This window comes from Schistocerca piceifrons, chromosome 1 (assembly GCF_021461385.2).
Source record: "Schistocerca piceifrons isolate TAMUIC-IGC-003096 chromosome 1, iqSchPice1.1, whole genome shotgun sequence".
Classification (NCBI taxonomy): domain Eukaryota; kingdom Metazoa; phylum Arthropoda; class Insecta; order Orthoptera; family Acrididae; genus Schistocerca; species Schistocerca piceifrons.
The window spans coordinates 894,470,125-894,486,935 of NC_060138.1; positions in this window are offsets into that span (position 1 = coordinate 894,470,125).

A 16,811-nucleotide genomic window follows, 5' to 3' on the forward strand; every position below is an offset into this window, starting at 1 on the left:
AGACAGGCTCACACATTTATTTATGTGCAGCTACGTCGTTGTGGATTCTCAGATAACACTTAACACCTTATCTGCCAAACGTGTAATGCGACGTACATTTGTGTGTGATAAGTAGGGGCTATGCGTTACTACTCGCACGGTAAGAGTTTAACACATTTACCAGTATCACATGTAACACTTCCATTCAATCCTCTCAGGCGAAATCCAAGTGCAAAATAAGTATTTTTTATCCTAACCTAACAGAAATACAACTAGAAGGGTTTAATGAAGCAGTTGCAGCAAAATGCTAATGCGAAAATTTCTTTATGTTCCTGTATTTAAGGAGTCTTGAATAAAAAAGTAAAATTTATACCAGTTCTTATCTGACCTGTTTGGGAAGAACTGAAGCAAATGAAATGTATGTTATTCATAATTATCAAGCACTGTGGGCCTAACGAACGCTACCTTTCTTCAGATACGAAGATATGTCACATCCCTAGATGTTAGGCAACATGCAACTTTATATTTTCTATGGAATTAATGTACTGTGCGGGTAACTGTTTGTTTCTGAAATGTATACAGCATTGATCTTGGTCGTGTTACGCTATTGCTTAATATAGATGACTCACTTGCAAACAACTTCAATATGAGGTCTATGTCATACTTATGTAACAATCATTGAAAAACTCACATTGATTTGCCGACCGAATTTCTTTTAGAAGTGTTTTGTCAATGTCTTCATCAGATCTGCCGTGATATATCGAATGCTCATCTGAAACTAGTGCAGAGCTCCTATAGGCAACTGTGCTTATTTCATTAAGGTGGAATGATAGGGAGTAAGGAGGTGAAGCTGTCATATTGGTGCGTAGCCTTCTACTCCTAAATACCTGTAAGGATTTGTCCGACGAACAGCCCACGAAAAACAGTATCAAATTCTGTTACTTCATGCACACACTGAACGTGGTTGGAGAGTGCAGATCATTGTGGTGATCAGGCACTGTGCGCCACCGCCACTACCATAGCTTCTGTATCTGCCAGCCGACTTCGAAGCAATGGTACAGAACCAAGTGGTCAATAGTCTAAAAGTTTCCTCGGTGTTGTTGTGGTCTTCAGTCCGAAGATTGATTTTATGCAGCTCTCCAGGCTACGCTATTCTGTGCAAGTGTGCAAACATCTTCACCTTCGCATAACTACTGCAATATACATTGATCTGAATATACTTAATGTATTCATCTCTTGGTTTCTGTCTACGGTTTTTACCCCCTAAATCCCTTACCTTATTAGACTGGCGATACCCTGATGTCTCAGAATACTTTCTGTCAACCAATCTGTTCTTCTAGTCGGGCTGTGCCACAAAGCTATTTTCTCCCAATTCTGTTCAGTACCTCTTCATTAGTTACGTAATTTACCCATGTAATCCTCAGCATTCTTCTGTAGCACCACATTTCAAAAGTTTCTATTCTCTTTATGTCTAAACTGTTTGTTTTCCATGTTTCACTTCCATACATGGCTTTACTCCATACAAATAATTTCATAAAATTTTTTAACACTTAAACATATACATGATGTCAACAAACTTATCTTTTTCAGAAACTCTTTTCTTGCGATTGCCGTTCTACATTTTATATCCTCTCTACTTCTGCCGTCATCGGTTATTTTTCTGTCCAAACAGCAAAACTCGTGAACTCTTTCAAGTGACTCGTTTTCTAAATTAATTCCCTCAGCTCCACGTGATTAACTTCGGCTACAGTCCACTGTATTCGGTTTGCTTTTGTTCACTTTCATTTTGTATCCACATTTCAAGACAATGTCCATTCTTTTCAACTGTTGTTTCAAGTCCTCTGCTGTCTCTGAGAAAATCAGAATATCATCGGCAAACCTCAGAGGTTTTTGTTCTTCTCCCTGGGCTTTATTTCCTATTATAAATTTTTATTTAGTTTCCTTTACTGCTTACTAAATACACAGATTGAATCACATCGGCGATAGGCTACAGTCCTGTCTCACTTCCTTCTCAACCACTGCTTCCCTTTTTTGCCCTTCGACACATAAAACTGCCATTTAGTTTCTGTACAAGTTGCAAATAGTCTTTCACTCCCTATACTTTACCCCTGCTACCATCATAATTTGAAAGAAAATATTCCAGTCAGCATCGTCAAAATCTTTCTCAGAGGCTGCAAGTGCTATAAATGTAAGTTTGCGTTTCCTTAATCTGTGTTCTAAAATAACTCGTAGGGCCAGTATTGCCTCACTGGTTCCTACGTTTCTCTGGAATGCAAACTGATCTTCCCCGTCAAAATCTTTCTCAGAGTCTATAAGTACTATGAACGTAAGTTTGCCTTTCCTTAATCTATCTTCTAAAATAAATCGTATGGTCAGTATCGCCTCGCTTGTTCCTACATTTCTCTGGAATGCAAACTAATCTTCCCTGAGGCCGGCTTCTAACAGTTTTTCCATTCTTTTATAAAGAATTCGTGTTAGTACCTTGCAACCATGACTTTTTAAGCCGATAGTTCGGTGATACATCTATCAGCACCTGATTTCTTTGGAATTTGAGTTATTATGTACTCCTATAAGTCTGGGGATATTTCGCCTGTCTCATAGGCCTTCCACACTAGATGGAAGAATTTTGTCATGGCTATCAATAGTTCTGACAGAATGTCACCTACTCCTGGGGTATTGTATCGATTTGTCTTTCAGTGTTTTGTCAAATTCTTTTCCTAGTATGGTATATTCCATCTCATCTTCATCTGCGTTCTCTTCCATTTCTATAACATTCCCTTTCGCCTGCTTCATTTTTATATTTTCTCTTTTCACCCATTACATTCAATATATTTTTTGTTATCCGAAGATTTCTGCTAAGCGTTGGCCATTTTACCTGTACGATCCTCCACTGCCATCACTATTTCATACCTGAAAGCTACACATTGGTATTTTACAGTACCCCTTTCCTGTTTTTGTCAGTCGCTGCTTCTGGTTCTTCCATATTATCTAGGCCCCATCTTCTTAATTTCCTACCTTTTTGCAATTTATTACAGTTCATAACCAATAAATTGTGGTCAGAGCCCGCATCTGCCCTGGAAACGTCTTACAGTTTAAAATCTTGTGCCGAAATCTCTTTCTTACGATTACGTACTCAATCTGAAACCCTTCAGTGTCTCCATATCTCTTCCACGTATACAATCTTTTTGCATGAGTCTCAAACCAGGAGTTAGCGATGATTATATTATGCTCTATGCGAAACCCTACAAGGCGGCTTTCTCTTTCATTCCTTTCCCTCATTCCATATTCACCTACTATTTATGTACATCTACATCTACATGGATACCCAGCAAATCACATTTAAGTGCCTGGCAGAGAGTCAACGAACCACCTTCACAATTCTCAATTATTCTACTCGTAATATTATACAGGGTGATTCAAAAAGGATACCACAACTTTAAAAATGTGTATTTAATGAAAGAAACATAATATAACCTTCTGTTATACATCATTACAAAGAGTATTTAAAAAGTTTTTTTTTCACTCAAAAACAAGTTCAGAGATGTTCAATATGGCCCCCTCCAGACACACGAGCAATATCAACCCGATACTCCAACTCGTTCCACACTCTCTGTAGCATATCAGGCGTAACAGTTTGGATAGCTGCTGTTATTTCTCGTTTCCAATCATCAATGGTGGCTGGGAGAGGTGACCGAAACACCATATCCTTAACATACCCCCATAAGAAAAAATCGCAGGGGGTAAGATCAGGGCTTCTTGGTGGCCAGTGATGAAGTGCTCTGTCACGGGCTGCCTGGCGGCCGATCCATCGCCTCGGGTAGTTGACTTTCAGGTAGTTACGGACAGATAAGTGCCAATGTGGTGGTGCTCCATCCTGCTGAAATATGAATTGTTGTGCTTCTTGTTCGAGCTGAGGGAACAGCCAATTCTCTAACATCTCCAGATACTGTAGTCCAGTTACAGTAGCACCTTCGAAGAAAAAGGGACCAAAAACTTTATTGGCTGAAATGGCACAGAAAACGTTCACCTTAGGCGAGTCACGTTCATACTGAGTTGTTTCCCGCGGATTCTCAGTGCCCCATATACAGACATTGTGACGGTTGACTTTCCCGTTAGTGTGGAAAGTTGCTTCATCACTAAACACAATCTTTGAAACGAAAGATTCATCTGTTTCCATTTGAGCAAGGATAAAATCACAGAAATCGATTCTTTTAATCTTATCAGCTGCAGACAGTGCTTGAACCAATTTCAGACGATAAGGTTTCATAACTAACCTTTTTCGTAGGACTCTCCATACAGTTGATTGTGGAATTTGCAGCTCTCTGCTAGCTCTGCGAGTCGATTTTCCTGGGCTGCGAACAAATGCTTGCTGGATGCGTGCTACATTTTCATCACTCGTTCTCGGCCGTCATTCTCTGTAAACTGTTTATACCAACGTTTAATACACCACCTATCAGGAGGTTTAACACCATACTTCGTTCGAAATGCACGCTGAACAACTGTCGTCGATTCACTTCTGCCGTTCTCAATAACACAAAAAGCTTTCTGTTGAGCGGTCGCCATCTTAGCATCAACTGACGCTGACGCCTAGTCAACAGCGCCTCAAGCGAACAAATGTACAACTAAATGAAACTTTATAGCTCCCTTAATTCGCCGACAGATAGTGCTTAGCTCTGCCTTTTGTCGTTGCAAAGTTTTAAATTACTAAAGTTGTGGTATTCTTTTTGAATCACCCTGTATATCTTTCCGTACGAGCTCTGATTTCCTTTGTTTTATCATGGTGATCGTTTATTTCTATGTAGGTCTGTGTCAACAAAATATTTTCGCTTTCGGCAAAGAAAGTTAGTGATCGGAATTTCCTGAGAAGATTCCTCCGCAACGAAAAACGCCTTTGTTTTAATGATGACCATTCCAAATCCTGTATCATTTCGGTGACACTCTCTCCCCTATTTCGCTGTAATACAAAACGTGCTCCCTTCTTCGAACTTTTTCGATGTACTCCGTCACTCCTATCTGGTAAGGATTCCACACCGAACAGTATTCTAAAAGGGAACGGACAAGCGTAGTGTAGGAAGTCTCCTTAGTAGATCTGTTGCATCTGCTAAGTGTCCTGCCAATAAAACGCAATCTTTGGTTAGCCTTCCCCACAACATATTCTATGTGTTCCTTCCAATTTAAGTTTTCCTTCCCCTTCTTTTTCATATTGTCGAATACCAGTCCCCCATCACTATTAAATTTTCGTCTCCCATAACTATCTAAATAATTTCTTTTATCCCTTCATACATTTCTTCAATTTCTTCACCATCTGCGGAGATAGTTTGCATATAAACTCGAATTACTTGATGGCTGTTGGCTTCGTTTCTGTCATGGCTGCAGTAATGCGTTCGCAATGCTGTTCATAGCAGCTTACTCGCATTCCTATTAACTTATTGAATATCAATCCTTCTGCATTACCCCTGTTTGATTTTGTATTTATAACAATGTAAGCTCCTGACCAGAAGACCTGTTCCTCCTGCCACTGAACCTCACTAATTCCCGCTATATCTAACCTTAACTGATCCATTTTCCGGTTTTAAATTTTCCAATCCACCTGTCCGTTTAAGGGGTCTAAAAATCCTTTCAAGAGGACGGAGTCCCACCGCACTGAGGCACAGAGCACAGTGAGCAACACCAATGAGGGATAGGGTGCAACGGGCGTAAGGATGTCGCATCGCACCTCCAAGGTGGCCTAATATCACGGTATGTGATCCTTTATTATTGAGATTTACAAGAGACTCCATATATGTGCCTCCTCTTGGAACAACTTCGAGTGAGTTGTGTAACTGCATATATGTACTTCATCCATACTGGATGCTGCTGAACACCGTGACTGTTCCTGTGTAGTGTGTTGAATACTAGCCGTTACTAGTCACAACAGAAAGTGGTTCTTATTTAACACACAATAGGTATCAGGCGTGTGCCCAGCTTAAGGAGACTTACATTCATGTACATGTTTCCATACTCAATGGTGGAGATCACTATTTAAAGCAAAACCAAACGATATGAAAATGACTAAATAGGCACTAATGAAACATTCGGAAGTGGTTAACCGACGTGTTTTATAAACATTACACCACTTATATGTAGCTGATGTATCCATACAATTTTCAGGTTACATTTATGTTTTCACGGACATATTTAGTTTTGTACATGTTAACTATACATTCGTCACCACGCTAATTATTGGTGCTTCATATTATGTATTTGATAAAGTACTGGCGCTTTATATGTTATTAACTTCAGAAACACAAGTACTTGCTACGTCCTGCGTGTTCACATTGGGAAACAGATATTATGCTCAAAGAGCTTAGTTCAAAGAAGTACGTAAATGCTACGTACAGACATACGTAACACATACTACAAATTATGAAAACGGAATTATTACGCGACTGTGGAACCACACTGTCATTTAAAATGGTTGCTGGCGTATTTTATAAAGTTAAATGAACACTGTCTTTTCTTTAAAAAAAATTGCTGATTGTGATGGACCACGTGTTACAGATTTTGATTTCTGGAATATTCATTAAAAATATGTAGAAATGATTTATTTGCAATGTGTACTTGCTCAACGAAGATTAGGTGTGGTGGTTTGGAACTATGTATGCAAGATTCGAGCTCCTCAAGAAGATTGATTTTCTTTCCTTTGCTGACATTGTGTAGTATCTGCAGGTTGTCTTTAATGGCTGTCGCTGAGTGTTCATTTTCCTTTTTGCTAAACAATGTGATAAATAAAATCTGGAAACTATGCGGCTACACCATAATATTTTGTGAAACATATCGTTGAGCCTCTTCCAAATGTTTCTTCTGTGTCGACTAAGTCTTTGGGTCAGCACGTTTATTTAAAGAAAAAATAATTTATTACACAATGTATGTTGATGATACCATTACCCTGTACAATGATACAACGGAAGAGATTGAAAAAGCAGAATGCTCTGAGTAGCATGCACAAAAGCAATAACTTCACTGTTGAACCTCAAGTAATAAAGAAAATAATTTTCTTGATCTTACAATATCTAATGTAAACAACAATCATGCCTTTCAAATTTACCGGAAACGCGTCATGAATGATGTTGCCATAAACATCTCCTGTCACCCAATACAACACAAAATGGCATTCTTTATATCTACGCTTAATCTTATGCATAAACTCCCAATCGGTCCTCTTGATGAACAAATAGCAGTCAAGATTATGAAAGGAATTACACACAGGAATGGGTACAATCCAGATAAAATTGATAAAATTCACACAGGCTCAAAAAGATATAATGCACACCTCCTAAATCAGATTCACAAGAACAAATACACATATTTACTCGCATCTCGTTTCTTGGAAAAATTTCATACCAAGTAACTAATCTTTGTAGTTTTAGTGGTGTTGAAATATTCTTCATCACTAACAAAAAGCTACAACAGCACATCATTCACTGCTACAAGACAAACAGCCAGTCTCACAGAAAATCTGGTATTTTCCAACTTTTATGTGACAGTTCCCCACAATTCTACATAGGCTAGACAGGAAGAAGTTTCGCTGTAGAACACTGGGGAGACATGGATACGTCGAGGCTAAATATGTTCAAATATGCAAAACATCTGAAAGAACATGACCACTCTGCCACACCCATTAAAGACAACCAGCAGATACTACACACTGTCAGAAATGGAAAGAAAATGAGTCACGGCCATTAAAGAAAACCAGCAGATACTACATACTGTCAGAAAAGGAAAGGAAATGAGTCTTCTCGTAGATTTTGAAATTCAGATTCGTTGCTTCAGATCCCCCTCAACCAATTGTCGCTAAGAAGCAGACCTAGCAAACTTTCATAACTTGTAAAATCAGTTATGCATCTGTATGTCTAACATTTCTGTACTTCTTTGGCCTAAGCTCAGTTTTCCTATGTAAACACGTTAAATCTTGCGGGTGGATGTGTTTCTGAAGTTAATAACACACAAAAAGGCCATTGCTTTATCGAAGAAATAATACGGAAGCGCCAGTAATTACGGCGCTTCTAATATTTTATCTTAGATAAATACACAGTTAACATGTAAAAAAAGGTATTTTTGCGAAAACATGTTACAAATGTAATCTGAAAACTATATGGATACACCAGTTACATACAAGTAGTATAGTATTTATAATACATTTCGCATAGCTACTTCCAGATATTTCATTAGTGTCTATTTAGTCGTTTCACTTTATTTGGTTTTGATTTAAACAGTCATCTCCAGCAATGAGTATGTAAACATGTACATGGATGTAAGTCATCTGAAGATGGGCACAAGCCTGCTACCGGTCATATGTTAAATAAAATAACCTTCTATTATGATTGGAAGTGGTTATTATTCTACAGCCTAACTCCAGGCATCCTATCAAAAGTATGGGAAAACTTTGAATACCGTCTGCATGTTTATCGTACGGCTGGTGAGGTAAGGGTGAACAATTTTGAAATATATGTGGCCATTGTGATTTTAAATTTAGTTGTAAAACGGCTCTCAATGTTGTAATGCATGCAAATAAGACATATTCCTACAAAATCGTCTTTGTAAAATAACGACTTTGTAATCCTGCGCCTAATTTAAAAATTACTCAAGTTTCAATATGATTGACGTACAAGATAAATTATCGTCCTGTGAAATCGGAAGAGTATTTTTGAAACATTCCGAATATAGCGCTGTAGATCTGTTGCGTTTGGTTTGGTGCTCCATCTTTCCAATGTAAAGTACCGAAAATTCCTTGATACGCTCATGGACTCGAAGAATCAAATTATCGACAGCATAGTTAGTGGAACTTTTTTCTTATTAGTTTAGTATACTGCTGCCTCTATTATTTCTCAATAATGCTACAAATTTATTAAATTTCATTGAAAGTGGCTTTCATCTTCCGTATCACTGCACTCATGCAATCTGCCTCGCTGATGCTATCACAGTACCTGCGCAGACCTTCAAATTCTTCTGGGTTTCATTCAAAGGAGACAAGGTTAGTTGACCATGTCTGTTGATTTCTCAACGGTGTATCTCGTCGTTAGAATGTGGAGCATAAAGACTTCAACGTCCAACTGTGGTAGGAATCGAATCTTTTCGATTCTGATAGAAAATGTCAAGTTGGGATGATACGGATTTATGTGCTGGTGGAGGCTACAAATCTCGCGTTTCTCTTGTGAGTGAATGAGGAAGCAAAACCAGCATTTTTGATGCATTGCAACGGTGGGTGACATCCCCTCTTCAAAAGTCACGTTAGCTACTAGCCACGGACTGTGCATGTTCACAAATCACTGTGTCCTTTCGTCCAGAAGGAAGATTTCCTTCCCGACTGAGTCATGTATCTCAATATATCACTTATGTATCAATGGAAACTTCCTCATTAAAAGCTCTGCTTGCTATTAAGCTTTCTTGAAGTTAAGATCATTTCAGAGTGTGACTCTATAACGGTTGCGATATGATTTTGTTTAGCGGAGACCATCGGAAGTCCCATGAGGCTTTTCTTGGATGATAATGCAGTATATAGGAAAGTGAACGCGCTCGAAAACTGTAGTGAAATGCAGGAAGACCTGGTGATGATCGACGGTAATGTGGTGACTGGAGTTGATCCTCATCTTAAACAAAGTTGACGAATTGCTCATAAAGAGGTGGAACGAACCGTTATTGTGAGATTACGTGATTGCCGAACAATCACTAAAAGCAGTCACATAATCCAATATCTGTAAGTATGCGAACGGGCCGGTTTAAAGTGGGATGACGGCATAACACACATCGTTTTAGAAGTAGATGTCTAACTGAGTTTCATTGGAAGTGTAGACCACATACAAAGGAAGGAACTTTTTAAATCAGGTTGCATCAATACTTGTTAATTTCCCCTTATTGTGAAACCATTACCAGATCCGGAAAAGAGCGGCATCTTTAGTTACAGGTTGTTTTAGCAAGCATGAAACCGTCACCGAGGTGCTGAACCAACTCCAGTGACAGATGCTGCTATATAGGGATTGTACTTCACTGTGTGGTTTACTGTTAATATTCCAAGAGTGTACGTTCCTAGAAGATTGAAACAATATAGCACCACCTGATATGCATATCTCTCGAAAAGGCCACGGAGAGATTCGAGTTCATATGTTGGGAAGTGAGAGTGGTACACGAAATATCCGTTGGCGCGCACCATATGGTGGCTAGCAGGGTATATACGTAACCGCAGATCTGCAAAAACATCATCTGAACGTAGAATTTTCATTCTTCCTGAACACGTTTCACAACTACCGCTGGAAAGTGGTGAAGTGGCAGCAGTATACGAAGTGGTAGCAGTATACGATGTAACCTCCACTGCTTACTAAAGGAGGCGTTTAGAATACAGATGTTTACACTGAGGTGACAAAAGTCGTGGGATAGCGATATGCACGTATACAGATGGCGGCAGTATCGCGTGCACAAGGTATAAAAGAGCAGTGCATTGACATAGAAGTCATCTATACACATATGATTCATGTGAAAACGTGTCCGACTTGATTATGGCCGCACGACGGTACTTAACAGACTCTGGATCCGGAATGATAGTTGGAGCTAGACGCATGTGACGTTCCATTTTGGCAATCGTTAGGGAATGCAGTATTCCGAGATCCGCAGTGTCAAGAATGTGCACAAATACCAAATTTCAAAAAACGGTTCAAACGGTTCTGAGCACTGTGGTACTTAACATCTGAGTTCATCAGTCCCCTAGAACTTATAACTACTTAAACCTAAGTAACCTAACAACATCACACACATCCATGCCCGAGGCAGGATTCGAACCTGCGACCGTAGCGGTCGCGCGGTTCCAGATTGAAGCGCCTAGAACCGCTCGGCCACAACGGCCGCCAAAAACTTTCAGGCATTACCTCTCACCATGGACAACGCAGTAGCCGACGGCCTTCACTTGAGGACGGATAGCAGCGGCGTTTGATTGGAGTTGTTAGTGATGGGAAATGAGCAACACTGCGTGAAATAACCGCAGAAATCAATGTGAGACGTTTGACGAAATTACCCGTTAGAACAGTAAGGTGAAGTTCGGCGTTAATGGGCAGTAGACGACAGACGCGAGCGCCTTTGCTAAGCCGGCCAGAGTGGCCGCGCGGTTCTAGGCGCTACAGTCTGGAACCGTGCGACCGCTACGGTCGCAGGGTCAAACCCTGCCTTGGGCATGGATGTGTGTGATGTCCTTAGGTTAGTTAGGTTTAAGTAGTTCTAAGTTTTAGGGGACTGATGACCTTAGAAGTTAAGTCCCGTAGTGCTCAGGGCCATTTGATCCTTTGCTAAGAGCACACTGGAAATTCGTGGCCTGCTCAGACAAGTCTCGATTTCAGTTATTAAGAGCAGATGGTAAGTTTCGAGTGTAGCGCAGACCCCATGAAGTCGTAGTCCCAAGTTGTCAAAAAGACACTGTGCAAGCTGGTGATGGCTCAATAATGTTGTGGGATGTGTTTACATGGAATTTCGTTGGTCCTCTGGTCCAAGTGAATCGATCATTGACTGGAAATGGCTATGTTCGTCTACTTGGAGACCATCTGCAGCCATACATGGATTTCACCTGTCCAAATGACAATGGAATTTTTATGAATGACATTATATCATATCAGAAAATTATGGACAGTTTCAGCGGATGATTTGGCCATCCAGATCTCCCGACATGAATCCCATTTAATTTTTATCGGATATAATTGAGGGATCAGTTCGTGCACAAAATCCTGCATCGGCTACACCTTCGCAATTATGGACTGCTATAAAGGCAGGATGGCCCAATATTTCTGCAGGCGACTTCCAGCGACTTCTTGAGTCGACGCCACGTCGAACTGTTGTACTACGCCGATCAAAAGGAGGTCCGACATGATATTAGGAGGTATTCCATGAAATCTGTCACGTCGGTCTATGGTAAATCTGCCAAATGTTATATTAAATGTCTCCTTTCTTAACAAATGCCCATCTGCTGTCTCGACTCAGGGCTTGATCCACATTTGTCCGCCAGGCCCAGAGGCGTCCAGCCCGCGAGCACAAGTTCGCGCCTTCGGCGCCTCCTGGGCCGCCGTCGCCACCTGTAAACCCCGCCTGACCTGACAGCGGCCTTGACGGCTGCCGGCGCCGTCAACGGCGATAAACCACGCGCCCCGCGCGTCGCCGCTATTAAACTTAACGTCAGGGATTACCTCGTCTCCGTAAACATGCTTACCGCACGGGCTCGGTTCCCTAATGCACTACGTGGGCGCCGGCATTTTTAACGACGCCACTTTACGGGGCTGGCCCACTGTAACGAGATAAGTTCGATCATCTTTGTGCCGCAAGTCCTCCGCTCCGTAAACATATTGCCAAGCATGGTCTGACATAAATTTTGAGGCACGAACGTGTTTCAGCAGTGGGGCTTCCAGATATTGCCCTTAAACCCGAACCTTATAAGCGAGGTCTCTGAAATGTAATTTATGTCTTTTGGGCGTCGACAATCACGGAGGATAGTGACGCCGGGGGTCACTATCGTAAACGAATCTCTCGGCGTGATATGCTGCTGAGATTTATTGTGTGGATCCATTAAGTTTCCGCCCTCTGTGCTGAAAAACATTCCATTTCTTGTTCGTTTATTTCCTTCAACCCCTTCAATGCGTTCACATTTCTTACTTTTTTTGTTGCGTTATATTACGACTCCTGGATTAACTGATTCAGTCACAAACACCAAGTCTATGGAGGAGGAATATTAACACTAAAATCTGATGAAATGCCTAGTAAAACTGAAATGCCTTGACAAGAAACAGCTAATTATTTATTAATACTTATGGTGACACTCACTTTGTAAAAATTATCTATATTGTAGAAAGAAAAGCAGCATCTCCCATCTGCTGTGTCACATATTATTTACATTCATCGATCACTCACATGTGTCTCTACTTTATTCTATCAGATTTGTTGGTAATCCAGTACCCAATCGACTCATACTAATACAAGCTGAGTCAGGTGCCCCTACCTATCGATTTATGCAACCCGCAACACCTTCAACATCCACGTTTCTGATTTTCATATTCTTTCGCTCACTAAGTGCAAACTATCAGTCCGTTAACAAAAATGAATTCTCACTGGAGGCCAGGATTTTCTAATTATTCAATAAAAACGCGTTTGACATCACTTTTGTAAGTTTTTCTCGAATAATTCGAAAACTGCTGCTTACAACGAAACCGTATTCGAGTACAAAATTTAACTAAATTTAATCTGCTACAAAGAAGTTCTTTCCATTTCTTCTGTAGGGCTCATAATTTGCACATAGTGACTAAGGGGATTCGAAAATATTGGTCATAGTATCTGAAGGTCATGCAGATTACAATAAATCCATCGGTAGGGGCAGTTGAACCAGCTTGGATGGTTTCACAAATACGAATTACATTAGTTTCTGTCGAATTCTCCCCTCAAAGTGTAGCTCTTTTGGATTGTATTGCTTTTGTCAAACAAGGACGTAATCACAGCACTTTTACATCAGTTTATAAGCATTCATTGTTTGCTTTCCTATTCCCTTAGTTCCGGTACATAAAGCACAATTATTTTGTCTAACAGTACCTAAGCTCATATGTTTTTACTGTGCATCATTCCCGCGCTGACCATTGTCTCTTGTGGAGGTGAAATATATTTAAAAACTAGATTATTGTCAATGGGCCTGGTATACAAGCGATAAAGCGCTTGCCTGGAAACCAGAGGTTGCGAGATCGATTCCCCGTCGATCAAAGGAAATTTTCATTGGGCCTTTTACGAACAATGACGTAATGAGCTGCACTCTTTAATGTTCTCTAAACCAACACCTGAGGCGCCCGGTCCCTATTCAGCTTACAGCTACACGATGATTGGATGGATCCAAGTGTGAAGACAGCAAGGTTTTCATTCCTCATCGAGATACGGAGCCAGTTACTGAAGAGGTGGTACTGTACGCCAGTGCATAAGCAACACCCTCACTTTTCCGTCACGTAGCTGCTATAGATGATGGTCTGCTAAATTCATGATGTACAATTTATAGGAAAACACTTAATCAGAGACTGAAACTCAGTAATCTCAGAAAAAAATCAGGCTTCAGAAAGGAACCATCGTGTAATGATAATAACACAAATTACTGAGAAACTTCGGGAATTTGCCTTAGAAACGCATATAGCATATACTGATAATGAGACAGTCATTGATAAAGTAAAAGCGCTCCTTTTATGGAAAACAGCGGAAATAAAATGTTTCCATAAATACCTTATTAATACCATGAATTGTCTATATGGAAACAGGAAAACTGTTAAAACCTTAGGTTCGAAAATGTCAGATGAAATTTTAATAAATCAAAGTGTTCGACAAGGTGCAGTCTACCACCCACTTTTTTTAGTTTGTATATTGACGACCTAATTACGTAGTGGAAAGGTGAATAGGGTTACGCATTAAAATATGATCTAGCGTATCATTAAACACTTTGTTATATGCCGATGATGAGATAATTACACAAGGAACAGAAGTTAATTTACATTTAGCAGTATATAGAATGAGCCAAAACGCGATATATTACAACTTAATCATTTCTACAAATAAGACTAAGGCAAAGGATTTCTAAGGAAAGAATCCAGTCAAATCTAATATGACAATAAATGAGAATATTTTTGAAGTAGTATCCCATTTCAGTTATCTAGTGTGTGATATTAGTTTTAACTATGACAAAGAGATTGAGAAGAAGCTTAATAAACATCAAGCTAACTGCAGAAACACTGGAAGACCTTTGGGAAGAAAAGCAAGAAAGAAACACAAAGGAAATTCTATTACGTTATGGGCGTATGTGGTTCAGAATCAAGATTAACAAAGAAAAATTCACGTATACAGACTGCAGAGATGAATTTCAGGGACATGTAACAGTGTGTAACAAAATGGATAAGAGATGAAACTTTAAGATCAGATTTAAAAAGATTTTTCACTTAATAACAAGGTAGAAGAGAACAGCATGAAATGGAAGGTTCATGTTAACAGAATGATAGAAATGGATTGACGAAAAAGATAATGAATTATAGGCCGATTGTATAGGGAGAATTTGATAGACCACGTAAGAGATGGAGAATTGGATTGATGAGACAGACAGGAACAGGTCACTAAAACACCAAATATTTAGAAGGAGATGACAATGATGTGACAGTTCGGAGTAACAAATTTCTCATGGGGCTCACAATCATGCTGCTTAGTTCCCTCACCCACAAATCATCATCATAAATTTCTCATCTGTATACTCCCAAGTCTACAAATTTCACTTTATTTTCTTCTTTCTGTACAGTGTAGGAACAATAATTAAAATTTTGTTGTTTTTTACCATTATTGGTGTAATTAAATATTTCGTTTTGGAATTTGGAAGTAATGGGATGGGGAGGCTGCACGCTCAGAAGCCGACGAACTAAACATATGGTAGTCACGTAACATGTTTGGCCGCAACCATCCCTCCATGCTAAGTTTTCACTTGTCATCAATCACGCAGAAGAATTTATTCATGGGACACGGCAAATGTCGAAAGACATCCCTCTCCATGCGAAGGGTCGGAGTTGGGCTATCGCACAGTTCATGAGGGGGGCCTTCCGGAAGGACCAGACTAACTCGGTTGCCACATGGCATTCCTGGTCCGGTGCGCGGGTAATTCCAGTCTTTTCATCCGCCGCTCTGCACCCCCTGGGGACGCCCGCCGGGCTTTCTTGCGGGCCCCGGCCCGCAGCCCCACAGAGTGACGCCCCCGCCTCCCCCACCGCCCCCGCCGTCTCCGCCCCCTGCAAATCTCGTGAGCCGCCTTGGAGATGCCGCGGACGTCGCACGTGTTTCCCTTGCGCCCCGCTGCGCCTGTGCGCGATTCCGCACGTAAGCGCGCGGCATGATTCGCCTTCCCTGGCGGTCCGACGAGTTTCTTTGTAGTCCCAAGAGCGCATGTCATGCGGCCAGCCGTGCGGGTCGTGATTGGCGTTCAACGTAATTCCAAGGAGACAGCTTTCTGAGGCCAGAAATACGCGTGCACCATAATGACTCTTATTTAAAGACAATTTTTTTCCATTTCAGCATGGCAGGTATGTATGAGAGGCGGTCAGATGAAAACCGAACACCCGCCACAAAGGGATTATGGAATAATGCCATTCAGAAGTAATCACCATACGTGTTAAGATCTTTATCACATTGGAGACGATGAAAGCCTGTATCGTGGAGCGCTGTCGGTCACTTATGGATCCACAATCGATCCACTCTTGCGCTTCCTCATCCAGCTGAAACCAACGTCTACTTACGTCTTTCTTCAGGTTCACCGAAGATGTGAAAATCTCATGGTGAAATATCCGGGCTGTACGGAGGTTGTTGCAGTGTTTCCCGAGCAAATCGCTGAAGCGTAGCCTTCGTCTGAATGGCAGTGACAGGGCAGGCATTATCGTGGATTAGGATGATTCCTTCCGACGCCATTCCGACACCCGAGGGCAAACGGCAAAGCCAGCAGTAGGAACATCCCACATCTCACCCACCAAAGAAACTCAAAGCTGCTCACAAACGTTGGGGTAAGGTGACGATGACCTGCTTCTTCGATTGCAGGGGCCGTCTACTCATCGATTTCCTCGAGCGTGGAACTACAATCAGTGGGCAGTGCCATGCAGACACTGCAACAAGTCATAAAGCCAAAACGACTAGCAATGCTGTCGGACGGGTATTCGATTTTCATTTGACTGCCCGTATAATCGTCGATAAAGGAACGTAGTTTAAAGAACATAAATGAAACAGGGTGCTAAGTATTAGCAGCATAAAACAAAAATTAAGTGGATTGAGACGAA